Genomic DNA, 21020 nt, shown 5'->3' with positions numbered 1-21020 from the left:
CGAATAAATTTTAAAAAATTAAGAATACCTTTTCCATTGAGAATGGAAAATGTATTCTCTCATTGAGAATACCTTTTCCACAGGTATCATCTACTTTAATAAATTCTAAAAAATGTTCATCTATTTTTATTGGACTTGTTGAAATATTAACACATCTTAGTATGAGAGACATTTGTTCTTGATGACTTGTATCTGGGGTACAATCAAGTATAATTGAAAAATATTTTGCTTCCTTTATTTTTTTAATAATATGGTTTTTTAATTTCAATTGCTAGCAAGTGTATTAATTCATTTTGTATATTATGCCCAAGATAATGATTATGAATTTCACCATCTTGAATAGGTCGAATGTGTTCTTGCATTACTGGATCAAACTCAGAAATCATTTCAATTAGACTTAAAAAATTTCCATTATTTTCTTGGTAGATCTTTTCATTTTGCCCTCGAAATGGTAAATTATTGTTACCAAGGGTTTTTTCTACAACAACAATTCTCAATAACACTTTTTTCCAATGATCTTTTTCTTTGTTAATTTGTTATTGGATTTTTTTGTCAATTGTTTTATTTCTTAACAATCTTATTTCTCAATCAAGCCAAGCAATAATGTTAGTAATATGCTCGTTGGTTGTTTCATGGCTTTTAAGCTTAGCACTAAGATTTTTCCAGTCATCGGTTCATTTATTAGCTAGTTGGCTTATACTAAATTTTGAATTAAACAACTTGCAACAAAAGCAGAATACTCTATTTAAGTCTTTTGAATACATTAGCCATTTTCTATCACATTTCTCCCTATTTGATAAGTCTCGTATATAATATGTAATAGAAAAATGTCTAGAGTTCTCATCCTTAGGAAAATTTATATCGCTATATCTAATTGAACATTTTTTTCTACTAATAAATATCTTAATTTTGTATCAACATATTTCCATTGAGCTGGATCATAAATATTTGAAGGAATATAATCAGATATGTCCTTAGTATTTTTATTTTCTTCTGTACTTTTTCCTAATTCTCCATCAATAATTGTAGCAGTACATGCTTGAGCACTATCCTCAGATCCCTTTTGTTGGGTGTGTTGTGTTGTTTCATTATCTCCATATCCCTTTTGTTGTATTTCTTGATTTATTTTGTTATCTCGTGGTCCTATTTGATGTGTTTCTTGATCATCTACAAATGTTTCACCAAAAGTTTCTACTATATTTTGTTTATTGGTAGTAACAAATTTATTTAAAGATTTTTTTTGGGATTCAATCAATTTTTCTATTCTTTTTTTTTTGTTTTTTTTTTTAATTTTCTCATATCAAGATGCATATTTTCTATTAGACATATTTTTTAGTAGAAAAGAACAATATCCACTATATAAAATCTTACTATGGTTATGAATATTCTAGAAAAAATAAAAATTAATAAAAAACAATAGAACCTGATTTAGCAAATGAGATTCACTTTTATATAACAAATGACCTTCACTTTTACATAAAATTGTTAATCTGCACAATAAAATAAAATACCTTAATATTAATATCCAAAATCAAAAAATAAATTATAGATTAGAAAGAATTAAAAGAGAAAGAATTAAAGTTTGAAAAATAGTTCATAGGTGCCATGGCCCATGGGTCATGCAAATTGTGAAAGCATCGATTAAGACTTTAAATCTTGAAGAAGAAAGAAAAAAAAAAAAAATAATCAAGGGACATGGTCCCATGGATGTTCTGGAAAAGTCTTCCAAGCAGTAACGAAGTGGCTCTTTTATTGCCACATACCTTCACAGTTCACTGTCTATATATAAAACAAAAACTTCATTTTATATACAAACATGAAACGGTAGCTCAAGCCTAAGATTAATTAGCGATTTAGCTTCATTTACCTTCCAAAACACAGGCTACACAATAGAGCTGCTCAACGTTTGACGGTGTGATTGGAGACAATGGAGAGGCTGCCAATGGATAGGAGCAAGATGGGCATGGATGCAAGAGATCAGAGAATGGAGAGTGGAATACAAAAGTTATGAAATAAGATTTGTTGACTTCAGGTATAAAAGTAGAGTTTTTGAGATGTTTTGTTGGATTTTTTTGGATTTCGTAGAGGTAGATTGGAATCATTAAATTGCAGTCATTATTGTGAGTTTTGACTTTCCTAAGGGAAGTTTCAGAGTCTGTAATTAAATAAAAATTTATATTTTCTTTTTATAACTGTTAGCATATGTTTTTGTACCGTTGGCTTGTTTATTCTGGATAGGAGTTTTTAATTTCTTTGTTTGGTATAGATAATTTTTTTAAAATTTTTTTTACTTAATTATTTTTTAAATATTTTTTGAGACCTTCTTCTACTGTGGGCCTTAGGCAACCGCCTAACTCGATTTATGGAAGAGCCAACCCTGCTTGATTTACATATAGAACTTAAATAAATTACCCCACACCCATTTCTCTAGATCTCCCCTCTCCTCCATCCCTTTCTTCCTTCTCCATGCTCCTCGTACTTATTCTTCTTTCTTATTCTTATCCTTCTGATCGTTTCTCCCCTCCTTCTCTCTCAAGTTTTATGCTCTACTTCTCACCTAGATCCAATTTTGTGCCTCCGAAGTCTCTAAGACCCATGGTGCAGCCATGAGTCTGGGTCTTAGGCTTGTGTTCATTGGGAACTAAACCACGACATTGGGTCATAGAGTTTTGGTCACTACGATCCACAGTATGACCCTTGGGCTGAGATCCATGTCCGTGGATGGTTGATGCAATTTTTGGATTGGATTGTTAAATTTTTGGGCTGTATGGCTCTTTTCTTGTTGTATTGTTAAATTTTCGTTTCTGTTTATCATGTATGCATGTATTACTCAAATTATGAATTTTAAATTGACCATCAACCACTTTTTATAGGTTTCAGTTAGAAGGATTGGTCTTCTTGAGTAAGTGAGAAAATGGACAGAAGCATTTCAATTCAAGAAGACCATGATCAAGAGCTATCCCATTTGTTCATTTCTTTGAGAAAGAAGCTGGAAAGAATACCCTCCATATCCATCTCGGAGTACTTTTGTATCTTTAGGGTTCCAAAACGACTACGCGAATTAAATGAAAATGCCTACACGCCTCGAGTAGTCTCTATCGGTCCGCTGCACCATGACAACAAGGACCTCCGAGCCATGGAAGTGTCCAAACTGCGTTACCTCAAGGATTTTTTACTGAGGACCAATGTGAGCATGGAGGACTATCTCAATCTTTTGAAGGGGAGAGAAGAAAGACTTCGCAACTCTTACGAAGAGCCCATCAAACTTACAAGTAATGAGTTTCTGGAAATGATTCTGGTGGATGCAGCTTTTGTCATTGAGTTAATGTTGCACTACCATTACCCAAAAATGGAAAATGGATATGGCTGTTTATCTGCCAACCGATTGCTGATAAGAAATATAAAGTCTGACATGTTACTTCTTGAAAATCAGCTTCCATTCTTCATTTTGGTGGAGCTTTTTCTCAAGGCCAGAATAATCATTCTACCTGAACGTGACGAGAGACTTTCTTTCATTAGGCTTACACATCATTTCTTCAAATCGAAGGCGTATTTGGAGGGGATAGATGAGCTTATGGGAAAAATATGCTCATCTGAAATAGAACATTTTGTTCATTTCATAAGAATTTGTCATCTACCAGACCCTACCACCCAAAGGGAAACTAAGAACTGTAAGCATACCCAGTGCAACACTGCTACATCAGACTGGGGTCAAATTTAAGTTCAGATCGACTAAAAACCTCTATGACATCAGATTCGAAAATGGGGTACTGGAGATTCCACGTTTCCGAATTCGTGGTTCAACAGAGTCCGTTTTTCGAAACCTCGTTGCCTTTGAGCAATGTCGCTTCAATGCTAATTACATCAGTGACTATCTATTTGTCATGGATCGCCTCATTGACACTCCAAAAGATGTGGAATTACTTGTTGACAATGGAATCCTAGAAAGTAAACTACCCGATAGCCAAGGGGTAGTAACTTTCATTAACAATCCTGTCCCAGTAACAGCCGTTTCTGGTAAAGATTTCTATTTTGCTGATGTTTGTGATAAGCTGATTGCTCACTGCAATATCCCATGGCACAAGTGGAAGGCAACCTTGAAACAAGACTACTTCAGTACTCCATGGGCTGTCCTTTCTTTTATCGCAGCCTGTCTACTTCTCATTCTCACTTTAATTCAAACTGTTTGTTCTCTCATTTCTCTGTAGGTCCTCTCTCTATGATCATTGCTGCTGTTCTCTTTCTCACTTCCATTACTCAAGCTAGCAGTATGCTCTATCCTTTATCTGTTGGTCCTCTCAATCTTAAACAATTTCTTTACAAATCCATTTAAGCTATATTATTGGCTTGTGTTAGTTTCAGGGGTTTAACAGAGCATCTTAAAGAAACGTTGTGGCATTTTTTTGATAGATTGGGGTTGTTTGTCACCACATATTCATATATAAGTTCAGTTGATTTATTAGAATGAGGAACACATTTTAAAATAGAGTTGAGACGAATACCAATGCCACAGAGAATATTAGTTTGAGTTTTAAAGGGACTATTGAGTAATTGGAACGAAAAAGAGTGAAGGAGGCGGGTATTAAAAGCAAAATTACAACCAACAGTTCTCATAAGCAAGTAACAGGTTAAATGGCACGACGAATCCATCAAATTCAAGATGAACTAGAGTAATATAGCAACAAAGTGACAAATCTGTTGGGATTCTATGTGTGGAGCCTGGTTATGCTTGTGACCACTCAGTTTGATGATCGGACCTGACAAGGATCCGTTGCGATTTCTTGGTGTTTTTCCAATGAACCAGCTTTGGTTCTTAATCCGACATCACCAGCTAATTACGATTTATTATATAGTGTACTAAACTCTTATATGGTCGCTGCACTATATCTTTGATTATCATCTAAATAAAATCTCCTACAATTTTGTGGATATCAACATTTTGTCGAATTATATAAATCTTATTTCGTGTGATTGATTCCACTTTTTGTTTTTTACTCTCTCTTATTGTTTCCAAACAAAATGGGGATTGAATACAATCAATTTCAATAGGACAATTCGATTTCATTTTTTCAATGTAGTGGAGGTAGTGATAATGTCAACCAAAACGAAAAAGAAATTGATATAATAAAATTTGAGATGAAAAACCAGACATTAAATCATACGCACAAGGATGAAAATGTCGTGGCCTTGGCTTCTACATGGTGTAGGAGTTTTTGGTGGAGCAGCAGCAAGTTTTCCGGTAGGAGTCCAAACTGGGCTCAGAGGATAGTTACTCCTAACAGGATCTCTCAATCCTGGTCAATATAGTTCTTACAAGAATCTGGCTTTCACAATGAGAAGTGTAACGCCCTAAACCCAGGTGGCTTGGAGAATTACTACCTGTCACTTATAAACATGTCTCCCAACACATCCAAAGAATAATCTCCAAAGACTTCATAAGCGAAATCAATCTCATATCTTCTAAATAATCTCATTACAAACTCCACACAGTCTTTAATACAATAATAATAAATCAAAGGATCCACAATCTCCCGGTAATAGTAACATACCAAATTGATAAAACTATAGGTCCTACTAAACCCAAAATATAATTAAATCTTGACATAATAAACTGATACATCTTAAGTCTCAATAAATCTAAACATCAAGAAGAACCTCAAATTCTTCTTCTAACAATGGTACCCTTAGGTACACGACCGTCTATCCATATCTAGCCAAGCTCCAAATTCTATTCCTGACCCCCAGCTGGGTTGTCAATAACATCTGAAAAATAATGAAGATAAGGGTGAGTTATCAACAACTCAGTAAGCAGAAAACCTATACTAGTGTGTAAACATGAGCCATTTTTAGAAAGTTTAGTATGCAGATACAAAACATTTTATTTTCATGTGCATATCTCAATACGTATTATTAGAAAAATCAGAACGACATTTCAACTCTTTCATATTCATAAACCATTTCATATTCAAGAACACTTTGGCATAACATAACTGAATATCTTCATCTTATCATATCATATCGTGTCATATCAAAAACCATGTTTAACTCCCGTGGTAGGGTTATGCTATCCCGGTGGCCAAACCAGGCAGTATCATATTGTGAAACTTTCCATTTTTCAATCTCGGAGCCCTGAGTGTGCACATACGAAAGAACACATAAAAGACCACTTTGTTTCCAAAGTGGGTGCACTCATATCATATCATATCATATCATGTTGGTACCAACCATATCATGTGAACCAGTATCATCATATCAGAGACATACTTAGAATCAGAATAAAACATATAAGTATGCCAAAGGTTTTTCATATACATATCGTATCCACCACATGTTGAACATATTCACATCATTTCCATTTGATCATAAACAAACCCAAATCATTTTATATCATACGTACAAAAAAATAAACGGATATCGCAATCGCTCTCTTTTGCACATTTCAGAATCATGTCAAATATTGCTCATGTCTACACATTTCATGTCAAACGCATTTATTTTCTCTTTCATACGTATCTCATGAGTAAATGCAAAATATATTTACTCAGGTTGTTTTTCACATTTTCTTTTAAAAATAACATGCACATTTTTACAAACCAATCTCAGTTCATTTCTTTTTATGCAAATCTAGCATAGGAATCCCGCTTACCTGACTCTTGCAGCGTATTATCTATGCCTTGAAAATGACCTCTATCAATCTCGTCACGTATTCATAAAATAAAATATATAAACTAAGTGTTAAAAAGAAAATGACATAACCTCCATCTAAATAATTAAAACCCACAATCCCAAACCATATTATAGCAAAAATAGCTTACTAAGCCAACCATATAGTAATCTGGACAGCCCTAATTTCAATCCAAAATACCATATACTAATCTTAATATTTACTAAAACACCCTCCAAAATCAACGTCCAACACCAATAATCAAAATATAAACCCCACTTCAAAGGCCCCTAACTCCAAGCAATCCTCACAACTCAACCAAAACTACAACAACAATGTGACTCCAAATAATTTAACCTCCACTCCAAACGGTCGTATAGAAACCCGAACAGTACAAAAACATCCCCTAATCAATTCCAAATATCACTCGGTTTACTGCTCGACCAACCCACAATAATCCACAATTCTAAGACCATTCCAACACAAAGTGTTTGCTTACTCACAAAAATGTCCGAGAACTCACGAACAACACTTTCAAGTATTTCATTGAAGTGAAATAAACTGCCTTGAAGTGAAAGTGTGTGTGCGTGCGTATGAAACCAAGAATGAAAATGGCTTACCAATGAAAGTTAAATTCTCCCGTAATGGCTTCACTGGTTACACGAAAAGCCAAAACCGAAAGCCCAAGAATCAGAAACCACAAGCAACAACTAAGACTGCAAGTGATGAAACAGAGAGGGTCGACTGAGAGGGTTAAGTTCAGGGTCTAACATGAAGAATAAAAGAGAGGGAGAAAGAGATACCTGTAGGCAGAAAAATCACCAAGTGGAAGAGGAAGAGCCGCGTATGAAGAGGAAAAAAAAAACCAACTACCGAAAACAGAGGTACACGCTAGGGAGAAACACAGTGATCTGCTGCCATGGAGGGAAAAATCGAAATGAGGAGATTTAGGCCATGTGATTCAGACGCACGAAATCAACCCAAAGAAAACAAGTAAATGCGGTCGGCGAAAATGGGTTACCTATGAAGAGAGTGTCTGCGCGAGGGAGCCCAGAAGAAGCAGAAAAAGAAAAGAAACCGTAAGAGGAAGAGGGAGAGAAGAAATCGGGGGGAAAAGAAAAGAGGTTGAGGAAGGAATTACTTACCTCCAAACGACACCGTTCGCACGCCTCCAAGGAAAAGGGGCTGGGCCCTCACACACGAACCGGCCTCACAAAACAAAACTGGGCCTTACATCCTCCTCCCCTTACAAAAAATTCCGTCCTCGGAATTTGCTACAAGCTATAAAAACTCCCTTCGAACAAGTGAGGATACTTTACTCGCATCTCTTCCTCGAATTCCCAAGATGCGTCACTGATAGCATGATTATTCCACAATACTTTAACCAACAGAATAGTTCGAGATTGTAGCACTTGCTCTTTCCTATCCAAAATTCGCATTGGTTCCTCGGTGTAGGTCATATCCTCTTAAATCTGAAGGGGTTCATGATCTATAATGTGGGTGGGATCATGGATGTACTTCCTCAACATAGACACATGGAACACGTTATGCACTCCTGAGAATGCCAGTGGTAGAGACACCCTGTACGCCACTGGTCCAATCTAATCAAGAATCTCAAACGGTCCAATATATCTAGGGCTCAACTTACCATTCTTTCCGAATCTCATAACTCCTTTCATTGGTGCAATCCTCAAAAATACCTTATCTCCAACCTCAAACTCTAACTGGCGGCGGCGTTTATCTGCATAACTCTTCTGTCGGCTTTGAGCTGTTTTCATTCTAGCTCGAATGGTATCTATCTTCTCAGTGGTCTGCTGAATAATCTCTGGCCCTATAAGTTTCCTTTCTCCTACTTCATCCCAATACAATGGAGATCTACATCTTCTGCCATACAAAATCTAGTAGGGTGCCATCCCAATGCTAGCCTGGAAACTATTATTATAAGCAAACTCAACCAATGGTAAATGTGGCATCCAAGTTCCCTTAAAATCCATCACACACGCCCTCAACATGTCTTCTAAAATCTGAATAGTTCTTTCTGACTGTCTGTCTGTCTGAGGGTGGAAAGCAGTACTGAAACTTAACTTAGTACTCATTGCCTCTTGTAAGCTTCGCCAAAACTTAGAAGTAAAACGAGGATCTCTATCCGACACAATGGATACTGGTACTCCATGCAACCTCACTATCTCCCGCACATACAGTTCAGCTAGTTTCTCCAGTTTATAAGAAACTTTAATGGGCACAAAACGGGCGGTCTTTGTTAAGCGATCCACGATCACCCATATAGCATCTTGTTCGCTTAAGGTCCTTGGTAGACTTGTCACGAAGTCCATGGAGATATGTTCCCATTTCCACTCTGGAATCTGGAGTGGCTGTAATAACCCTGCAGGTCTCTAATGCTCCGCCTTCACTTGTTGGCAAGTCAAGCATTGTTCTACAAATTTAGCAATTTCTCTTTTCATGCCATTCCACCAAAAAGACTCTCTTAAATCCCGATACATCTTGGTACTCCCTGGGTGAACAGTGTACAAAGAACGGTGTGCCTATTCAAGAATTACCCTTTTTAGTTCATCATCAGCAGGTATGCATACTCTACCTCTAAACCTCAAAACTCCATCCTCGGAAATGCTAAAATCAGGTTTGTCCCCATTCCCGACTTCTTCCATTAGCTTCACCAACCCTGAGTCCACTTCCTGAGCAGTTTTGATTCTATCTATCAAGGCAGGTTGAACTACTAAACTGGCCATGAAGGCATTTGTATCACTAGCAATGACTTCAATACCAGCTCTTTCTAAGTCCATCAACAATATATGCTGAGTGGTAAGGGCTGCAACCGTCGGTTCCATTGACTTCCTGCTTAGGGCGTCGGCTACAACATTAGTCTTGCCTGGGTGATAATTAATGGTGCAATCATAATCCTTGATCAACTCAAGCCATCTCCTCTGCCTCATATTTAATTCCTTCTGGGGTAGCGAGGGGCAGGGTCTCGCTGCCCTCCCTACATCTTCTATACCGACACATTGAAGACAATGATTGCTTCACCGCCAACAAATATTTGGAGGAATGATGTTACGATACCCTCCAAATATGTACTCAAAAGTGCTCATAGCATATTTTAATTTTTTTGATGTTAAAAAAATACATACAAATTCACTAGTAGCAATTTTTTTAAATATTAAAAAAAAAACATATATACTAGGAGACACTTTTGAAGGATACATTTAAAGAAGACCCAAGCATTTTTCTATATTACTCTTTCATTAGGAACTCAAGGATTGTCATGAAGCAAACTGGCATGGCTTCGTGGATATTGACTAGTAGTTATCCTAGCCAAAACTAGTGCATATGACTCGAAGAATGGATCGATGAGGAATATTCATATGAGTCGTACTACACAAAAGTTTCACATTTAGCATATCACTTAAAAATATGAGATTTTATTGTTTTATCCTCATATTTCATATTTCATGAGGGTAAAAAAATAAAATCACATATTTTTAAGTAGTATGCAGGAATGTGGGGCTTACGTCTAGAATTTTTCATATTCATATATTGTATATACATGCAGCCCACCTATTAGTTAGCCTTTTTTTCTTTTCATGATTGCAACATTTAAGAGTTTGGGAAAGATAACTGCCACCCTTGTTATACATTTGCCTTTGACTTTAACTAGTGCACCTACGTACAAGTAAATTTGCAGATCGATATGCGTACCGATGTTGATGTGGATGATATTGTCCGATGTTAATGTTATATATATATATATATATATATATATTACTATTATACTTGGCTATGAAACAGAATCTAATGGAAATTCTTGTCTTAACGGAGCTACATTAATTTCCGTTAAGTTTCCGTTTGAAGCCTCTCTCTCGATTAAACCATAGCCTCTCTCGATAGAAACCATAGCCACTCTCTCTAGAAACCAGACCCTCTTCCCAAATAAGAATGATAAACTTCATGTGGTAGAGCACCAAGGAGTCAATGATGATGGAAATTTTGGTGGAAATGAACTAGATGGTGATCCTGACTTGCCCATGTAAGTGACTCTTCTCTGTTTGTCCCCCTTTCATGGCATGTTACTATCCTTTGACCAAAAACCAAAAATGCCGTCTCAATTATGGATACTTTTCCTCTTCTTGATTACCTATAAAAAAAAAAAAAAATTACGAGTACTTTTCCTCAAGAATAAAGTTGATTCACATTATGAGAAGGAGCATTCTTTGATCTGAAATTCCCATAAACATATACATGGTAGGATCTTGCTACGACTTCCTTCATACATGAGAGAGCCCATGAAATGCATTCTGTTTATTGTAGATCTCGATTGTTGATATATTTGGGTGTATTCAGACTTTTCGTAGTCCTTCCATTCCTTTTCAAACAGAGAATGTAAATAAAGGGGAGATCAAAAGTATTTCTGCTAACTAAGTTGCTTGCTTTGAATGATACCTTTTTTGTTATGGACCGTCGAATTAGATACCTTTACAAAGTTTGTTAATTTTCTTTTACTAACAAATTGAATTAAATTAATCCCATGCATTTTGTAACATTAATAGTAGAACTCATGCATTCAGCCTCAAAGTCGGTCAAATTCAGTATTTGAAAGTACTGTATACACCGTTGCAGGAGGATCGAGATGGATATTGATAGGAATAGTTAAATCACTACTGCAGCTTTGAAAATAGTGATTTTAAGACAAACATGTTTTGCTTTTTCACATCTTAAGATATTTTAGGTTTATTATTTTTATTCTTTATATTTTATCGGTTGTGTCAGTAAACTATTTTTATGCTTTTTTTTTTGTATATTTTTTTTCTTTTGCAGGTTGTATGTTTTATCCTTTATCGAGCCACTATACAGTAAATTCTTATTCATCCGTATAAAAGTTTTATGTGTTGTATTGTACCCTTTTTATCCTACTTTTTTATTCCTTTGTGTCCCTTTTTGTGAGGATGTAAATATCTTTTGAGTATTATTTATTTATTTATTTATGTGGGTCAGAAGTGATAGTAGCATCTATATATATATATATATAGATATTTAGTGTTGGGCAAAATTAGATAACATATATTAATCTTGTGGCCCCGGCCCGGTAGGTGAGATATATTACCCCAAAGGTAATAGGAAAACTCTGGAGGCAAGCGCTTCTGCGCACCCATGCGCACCGAACCGCTGACATGTCACTAGTTTTAATGAACAACTCGAAACGAACCGTTTGGAAAGGGAGACGAGACTTCGTTTGAGCGGGACTACGAATTAAATCGAAATAGGAATTCAAAACGCATAGTTTTGAACCAAGTGAAGGAGACGAGACTTGGTTCTTCTCTAGTTTTGCCCCAGCGAAGTGAAGGAGACGAGCCCCTCGTTTGCCCCGAAGCACACTTCTCTTCAAGTCGTTGAAACCTCCCATTTCGATTGCCTAATCTCTTCTCTTTAACCCCCAAATTTTTTTCCCATTTCTCTTGCCTAATCTCTTCTCTTCAAGCCATCGAGGGATCTCTTCTCTTCAAGCCGTCGAGCGCCTCTTCCCAGCGAACACAGCTGCAGCCACCGGTTCTGTGTGTGTGTGTGTGTGTGTGTGTGTGTGTGTGTGTGTGTGTGTGTGTGTGTGTGTGTGTGTGTGTGTGTGTGTGTGTGTGTGTGTGTGTGTGTGTGTGTGTGTAATAGATAACTACGCATTTGATTAATTTTGTGATGTGTATATATGTTGATTTTGTCGTTTTTCGAAATTAGGTTTCGAATTTAGGTTTTGAATTTAGGTTTGAAACATGGCCATTCTCATCCTCTGTCAATGTGGTTTAGATGAGATTAAATTAAGAGAAATTTGTCATGGTAAGAAGCTTGTGGGCATATGAAGAATTGCAGAATCATCTGTAATTCTTTGGAAATTGTTTGGAAATTGTTGGAAATTATACTTTAAATGTTTGGAAATTGTTTGAATCATCTGTAATTCTTTGGAAATTGTTTGGAAATTGTTGGAAATTGTCATGGTAAGAAGCTTGTGGGCATATGAAGAATTCGCATCCTCTGTGATTCGCATCTCAATGTGATTTTTGGAAATTGTTTGTTATGAGAAGTGATACTTGGAATTGTTTTTTTCCCCACAATTTTCTTCTGATGAGGCTGAATATATTGAAAATCAGCCTTCTGGATTGCTTTGGCAAGTAATTCAAGTCAAGGAGAGAGGTTGAAGTTTAGTAGAACTTCAACATTTCAACATTCTGGGTTGCTTAAGTGTGCATACTGTCACACATATATATCTTGCAGTAGTAGAACTTCCAGGACAGCTGGTGGCTTGTAGAAGTTGAAGTTTAGTTGGAGTAATTTATAACATGCGTGTAGAGTTGCTGAACAAATATTGACATATCTCCATATGCATGCCATTTCCATTAACTACTCTGTTTTCCAAACAACTTCAAACTTCAAATATCTTTTCATTCTCTAATGCATATGTGTTTATAGTTGGTGATGTTCAGCTTTTGCATCCCTACTCTGTTTTTCTAGTTGCTTGTTTAGTTTTGGGTTTTGTTGGTAATTTAAGCATGGAGGAAAAGAACAATAAGAGTGTAAATTTGCTGTGAATCGCTCATCTGAGATTCTCATATGATGTAGCCTAATTTGTTGGTGCTTCTTCTAGCTTTGGAAGTCGATATGTGCTTCCCACTCTAGGAGGTAATACCTAAAAGCATCAGTATCATGAATTCATTTTTTCCAAGAACATTTGATTTTTTTCCCATAAACATGGCTACAGAAAAATAAGTAGCAAGGAAGTGCTAGGGGAACTCAAAAAGTTATGAGGGCGGTTGGATCTTGGAAGAAAGCTATTTTGCACATAAACGAACCAGCATTATCTCAAAGTTCCCCTTCTCCAAGATTAGGGGGAAAAAAAAGTAGTACAGCTACCAGAATTGACCAATCACCCATGATAGAGAGTCCTCTCATTTAAATTAATTGTCAGAAACCATCCTCAATACACCAAGATCCCTTGCAGATTGCAGCTTGGGGACAATAAAATTATATGGACCAACACCTTCATATTCTAACCATCTTGAAATCAAGGTTTCCACAGTCTCCCTACTCCAGCAAAATTTATAAGAGAAACTACCCAAAACTTCTCATTGACAAAGTATCTAAATGCACAACTCAAATTCCAACAGAACTCAGGAAACCACTAATGAAACCAAATATATATACATATAACACTCGGAACCACATAACAAGTGCATAATTTCCTATGGTGTTAAACAAGCAAACAGGCATACACCACTAGTTTTAAGTGAGCTAATATTTAAAGTTTTGCTAAGTTTTTGTAATTTGTAAAGTTTTGGTAATATGCGAAGTAATATTTAAAGTTTGTTGGGAACATGTTTGTGGAAGCCCGCTTCTTCATTAGGATGTCATCGTCAACTTCTTCATGGACTTCGGCGAACAACCCAATGTGCACCTGTGGGAAGCCCGCAAAACTTAGAACATCAAATACGCTAAGAAATCCGGGCCGATCATTTTTTGGGTGTCCAAATTACAATACAGAGGTAATTTTTTTTTTTTTGAACTTTGACGTGCATGTTGGTTTCCCAGAAAGTTTAATATTTTACGTTTGTTTCTTTATAATCAGGGATTACCACACTGCAACTATTTCAAATGGGCAAATCGTAGTGAGGAAAGAGAAAAAGATCTTATGAAGATAGAACTTGAGTTGTTAAGGAATGAGAAAGAGCTTCGAAGAAGAGATGAAGAGATTGTGAAGTATAAGTTGGGAATCCACAACGACCAACTTGATATTCAAAGGCAACAAGCAGAAATCCGGCGTGAACGCACACTACTTAAAATCTCATGGATTTTTTTTATATTAATTTCATTGTATTGCATCTGTAAACAATGAAACCATATTACTCGAGGGAAATTTGTATACACTTTTGTGGCTTTTGTTGTGTATAACCTTAAGCAACTAGTTGAGAAATTTAGTTGTAAATGATGCATGTGCATCAATAGTATTGTATATAATTTCAATGTATGAAGAAATGTGATTTTTATGAGACAAATTATTATTTATACCTTGGTCATGAGTATCATAAATTGATTATTCTGACATGGAAAATAATGAAACAGGAATATGTGTTCTCATGAAAGTACTTTAAACAGTTAAACAGATCATGGCAAATTGTATAAAAAAAGAAACCATCTACAAATTACATGCAAAATTCTACAAAACAGTAACATAACTTCAAGTCTCTGATTTCACTTTAACAAAATATAACTTCATTGGTGTCCCTGATTTCACGCAACAAAATATAATTTCATTATATACAAGATTCTATTGCATATACCAATAGCATACTCCCTACTTCACAAGTATGACTTAACAACACTTACAACTCAAAATCTCAACCTCCCATCATTATACCAACCGAGTCATAACATAAACAAGTCCGTGCACAAAATTAGAAAGAGATGAAAGTATTTCAACATCTTCATCCTTGCACATGTCCATGATCTTCAGTCCCATCTAGAGCTTCATATGTGCCATTCCCAAGTTGGGTTTCACCAAAGTCCAACACTTCGGTAGTGTTTTGAAGAGGCTAAAAATAGATATAAAAGTGTATGGGTTAGAATCATATTGTGAACTTCAAAACAATAAAAAAAAAGTTAGAATAAAAAAGTAAGACAATAGAATCATGAACTACCTCAAAGACAACACTCTCTTGTGTCCCAACATTTGTTTGCCCAAATAAATTTCTGCACGTGTCAACCCTGTCGATATCTCTTCCATGTGGCTACAGATCAATAAAAAACCAAATGAAGTCTAACAAACAAATATTGAAAAGATAAAAATATCAAATATTCATAATGGAACACTGAGTTCACCTGTTTACGTTTTCCCTTTTGAGTAGCCTTCTTGGTTGTGGGTTTGACTCTCTCAATCATTGATTTTTTCCTGAGGCATGGCGGTCTCCCTTTGCCTTTAACTACAAGTGGACTCAGGACTTTCTTTGAATTCCCAGCTGTAGGTGCATCGACAATTGTATCTGCAACATGTTCCAAGGGTCGTTGGGGCGACTTCTTCGTGCGATAGACGATGTTCATGGCATGTAACTTATCTATCATATCATTAGCATGCTCATCACATGACGCTGCATTTGTGGCAACGTCATAGCATACCTTTAATATTTTTTTTTATAAGTTCATAAGAAAAAAAAGAATGTCAAAATCCCACCACGTAACAAACCACAACCAACAAAATCAACGTGAATGTCACAAAGTGAAAAGAAGAAAATGACATACCTTCAATATACGTGAATACCTGCTCACTTCTGGCCTTGCATCAACTGAGTCATAAGTACTTCGTATAAAAGTGTATGTTCTTTTAATGTCCTTCCTCCATCGATCTAATATATACTTTTCTGGCACATTTTTCACTTTGTTAACTCTCATAATGGCTAATGCATGTCTACACAATATCCCTCTCATTTCGAACAGTGCACATGAACACTTCACATCAACTTCAGCCTCATTAAAATACACCGTTTGGGTCACCTCCTTGATGAAATCATCAACACAAACTTCATCTTCTACATGGTACGTTGCAATTACACCATCCTTCCGGTGTAGAGTTGGAAGAACACCAACCATTTCTATTACTTCTTTTTGAACTTCTCTAAATTTAGAATTGGTGTATGTGGCTTGAAATATCTTCTCAAGTGGAGAAATAGAGACTGCAGGAATTGTGACGTTGAATGAGTGAAAATCCGCCGCATTTTCATTTTCAATCTTCTTCCTCAACGCATTATCGAATTGATCAACAAATTCTTTTAAGTTTGTCCTTGCATGAACATACCCGTCAAAGAATGCATTCATGCTCTCACTTCGTTGGGTTGTACTCATTCTAGCCCAAAAAACTTCTTTCAAGAATACCGGTGCCCAATAGGTACGCTCAGCATATAAACTCCCCAACCAAGCATTCTCCTGCAAGTTGTATGTTGTAATCATCACTTCCCAACATTTCTCAAACTCCTCTATTGTTTGAGAGTCATACACACACTTAAGCAACTGGCTTTTCAACCTATCTTTGTATGCACCATGTGAACCGAGTTTTTCAGGTACTTTCTTCAGTATGTGCCATAAGCAAAATCGGTATCGGGTATTCGGAAAGACAAGCGCAATTGCATTTTTCATGGCTCTATCTTGATCTGTGATAATAGCCTTTGGAGCTTCACCATCCATACAGTTCAACCAACTCTGAAACAACCATGTGAACGTTTCTGTATCCTCATTAGAAATCAATCCTGCCCCCAAAAGGATTGACTGTCCATGGTGGTTTACACCAACAAATGGTGCAAACGGCATCCCATACCTATTTGTCAAATAGGTAGTGTCAAACGTGACAACTTCACCAAAATATTTGTATGATGCCCTACTCCGTGCATCTGCCCAGAAGACATTTTTCAACCTCCCATTATCATCCATATCCAGTAGTGAAAAGAATCCATTATTCTTGTATTGCATCCTAGCAAAATATTCATGGAGGGCTCCAGCACCACCTTTCCCAAGTCGAAGGTGGCGTGCCTTGTCAATGTAGTTACGACAGTCTTTTTCATTGAATGGCAAGTTCTCAAACCCACCTGCTTCTTGCACAAGAGCGGCGAAACTCTTGTTCATTCTGATACCAGCTTGATCATTTGTATCTAGCATTCTCTTAACAGACAAACTCACTTCTCTATTGCAGCGGAAGAACCTCGATTTTTGTGGACTTAGTCCGTGATTGTGGGTATTGTGAACAGTCAACAACTTCAACACCCCTTCAAAAAACGTAGCGTTTATCCTTGCATTACAGCCTGTCTTTGATGTCGGACGTGGTCGAGCGACATTTGTGGTCCGATTCCGTGCCTTCCCACCACGAGCACAACCCAATGTGATATATCTGAGCCTCCCATCCTCAAACCTATGACTCCTTTGTGTCATTATCCCAAAACCACATTGTTTCCCATAGCTTTTATAGTAAGAAATTAACTCTTCTTCAGAGTTAAACACCATCCCCAATTTCGGTTCCTCAATGATATCGGCCCCCCCCTCAGTATGCACTACAAATTCTGTCTCGGTCTCATTATCATCTTTGGATTCAGAGGGCGTGGACAAAGTTTCAACCTCCCTCGAGTCAGGTGTTGGCTCTTGAATTTCTTCCACATGGCTTGAGCTTGCAGTGTTTAAACCAATCAGAGAGGAGGTTGATGACTGAAATCCCAAAAAAAGATTGCATTCAGTTGACAACAATATTTTGGATTAATTTAAACATTTTGAAAAATACACACGCTACTTAAAAATTTAACTCATCACCTGACAAGTCCATGGAGTTGGGTTGGCACTAGGACGAGGTAAGATGGTGGGAACCAAGCATGTGGCATTGGTGTATGGCCCTCATGCATATAGCTTGAGAAATCCGGATAAAAAGACATTGGTATCACCTAACATGTAGATCAATAACGACAATTAATCAAAGATGTAGTAATAAATATAGACATTAATATAAAACAAGTTATAGATACATTAATTCAATCACCTAATGCGCGCGATCGACTGATCGATCCTTACAAAACATGATATATAGGTAATAATTAATTATAATCAAATAAAATTAAAAATCTATTTCATTAGCTAAGATTCTCTTAAAGATTGTTCATATATATTATAAGCAGTACAAGCAGTACCTACCACTACTACTTTCATATATATATACACGTACTAGTTCTTCAACCAATTATATAAATATATATATATATATATAATATAAGGCATCTAATTATATACACGTAACCAATAGATTACTGCAGTACTATATACACACGTACTTGTTCAACCAATTATATAAATATATATATATATATATATAATATAAGGCATATAATATAAGGCATCTAATTATATACACGTACTAGTTCAACCAATTATATAAACATATATATATATATATATATATATAAGGCATATAATATAAGGCATCTAATTATATACACGTACTAGTTCAACCAATTACAAGCAGTACCTACACCACTACTACTTTCTTGTCTCAAAAAGAAAGCATCTAATGTTATTTTTCCAATTAATTCATATATATATATATATATATATATATAACAATTCAAACTAAAATGGTCTAAAGATATATCAAAATCAAAATTAAATCTATTGGCTGGCCTGCTCAAAATTTTTTAAATTCATAATACCTGATTTGCAGGATTGATAGATGTATCTATGCAAGGATGTGTTGAAAAATATGTATAAAATGGTCTTGGTATCATCTGATTTGATGGATTTGTTGATGGATTTGTGGTAGGAGGTGTGATAGGAGATGCGTGCTCTTTCCCACACTCCATCAGAATACTTTGCTTGAAGAGGAGCCACTATAGACTTAATAATTTTGTTGATCAGTGCTTGAATGTCTTGCACAAGAATAAGAGTGTAAACTGGAAATTAATCCAATACAATCACTAAATAGATAGGACAAAACTTTTAACATATTTGGGATTCCAAATCCAAGCAATGCAAAAAAAAAAAAAAAAAAAAAAAAAATTCAAATATTTGAAACTTCTTAAAAATCTCAAACTAAGTTCATAACAAGTTGATATTCTAAATTCTAGAAATGCTAAACATAGATAGAACTTTAAACAACTAATTTTTCATTGACAGCTCTACTTCCCCTTTCCCACCAGTCATGTGATGTTTTTATGTTCTTCAGTCATTTTAACCCTTCAATCAAGATATATTGTACAAAACGTTGCCATAATATGATTTCCAACTCAATTATGAGATCCATAATGAAATGAAAGTTCATTAGTAAGGAGGTATTGAGGAATCAAGACTCTTATAGAAGTGATTTTCCCAATAGCCTATAGCACAATTAAAAGGCATATCAAAGTGAGATTTTGAGGAATCAAGACTCTTCTAGAAATGATTTTCCCAATAGCCTATAGCACAATTAAAAGGCATATCAAAGTGAGATTATGGGCAATAATAAGCATTCTTCTCTCATTCAAGGAAATCATTTACCTAATTTAAGCTTGATGTAATCTTCCCTCTAAAAGAAACATTGGCAGTGAGTAGCCCATAACTGGGAAACAAAACAGGATAATAGCAGAAGCATGAGGCATGGCAGAGAAAATATGAAACATTATTCAAAGAAGCAAAAGGCATGACATCCATAAGCATGCGGGCATAACAAGTGCACATCACATAGAAAAATATGAATTCACCAGCCCATCTAACACATACTATTTCATTCCACGGTGGGCGACATTTTAGAGGAAAAGCTCCTCTCTTTTTCACTCATCATGGCTTATATTTAACCCATTTTTACGAGAGTTTTAATACTGAATCATGCCATTTTTTTTGTACATTCAGATAGCTCACATTTTTTCCTCTAAAAAATTTTAGTTGCAAAAATATAATCAATATAATAAATAAATGTGTTTTTGTACACTTACTTCAAATCAATCTCACCATCGCGTGCAGATGAAGATATTTGGGGAAAGCTTTGTTGAGAAAGAGCTGTGGAGAGACAGAGGGGAGCGACTGTACGAAGTGGGAGGGAGGGAAATGAGCTGGGAACTGGGAAGGGAGACGCGGCTGGGAGGGAAACAGAGACGCTGGTTGGGAGGGAAACGAGATGCTGGTTTTCCTTTTCTTTTTATTTTCTAAATTTACTTAAATGCCCCTGCATATGCCATGTCATCTCTCGGTGCGCAAGTGGTACGCAGAATGGCTTGTATGTAGCAGTATTGAAGGTAATATTCTAACTGCATAACGATGTCTCACAGCCGTACGCTTGTGCTTCGGAATTTAATACCAGCTTCCCCCACCGGCCCACCCAATTTGCTTTTGGTAAAAGTAGCATGGGTGACTTGAGAGTGGTCCTCAAAATCAAAGAGGGAAAGAAAACAATATTAAAATAAATATTTTAAAATAATATTATTTTATTTGAAAGTGGTAGGATAGTCTCCTAATTATCAAGTGCTAACTAGCTAGAAGATCAAGGCGACAAAAAAAAAAAAAAAAAAAAAAATCCTGGGTTTGAATTCAATTATTTAAGATTATGCTGCATGTAAGGAGTCACGCTTTATTTGTTGTTTGGATAAATTATTTTCAAGAATTTTATTTTTGTTTTTCAATTAGACAAATGTGGCAAATGCGCTTTGCATATTAAACCTCTGCTAAAATTTGTTAGATAATTTATTAATCATTGTCATTTTGTAAAAGATCTTATAATTTTTGTAAAAAATCTAAATTAGGCAAACGTCCTTTGGACATTGCTCTATTACTAGTATATATAAATATGTGTGTGTGTGTGTGTGTGTACAGA

General features: G+C 35.9%; 1 pseudogene; it reads left to right on the top strand.

Moving 5' to 3' along the window:
- The first annotated feature begins 2439 nt into the window (after nt 1–2439).
- LOC108997272 lies at nt 2440–4248 on the top strand (annotated as a pseudogene).
- The last annotated feature ends 16772 nt before the right edge of the window (nt 4249–21020 follow it).

This window comes from Juglans regia, chromosome 11, assembly GCF_001411555.2.
Source record: "Juglans regia cultivar Chandler chromosome 11, Walnut 2.0, whole genome shotgun sequence".
Taxonomy (NCBI): domain Eukaryota; kingdom Viridiplantae; phylum Streptophyta; class Magnoliopsida; order Fagales; family Juglandaceae; genus Juglans; species Juglans regia.
This window is presented reverse-complemented; position numbering and strand designations above follow the sequence as displayed.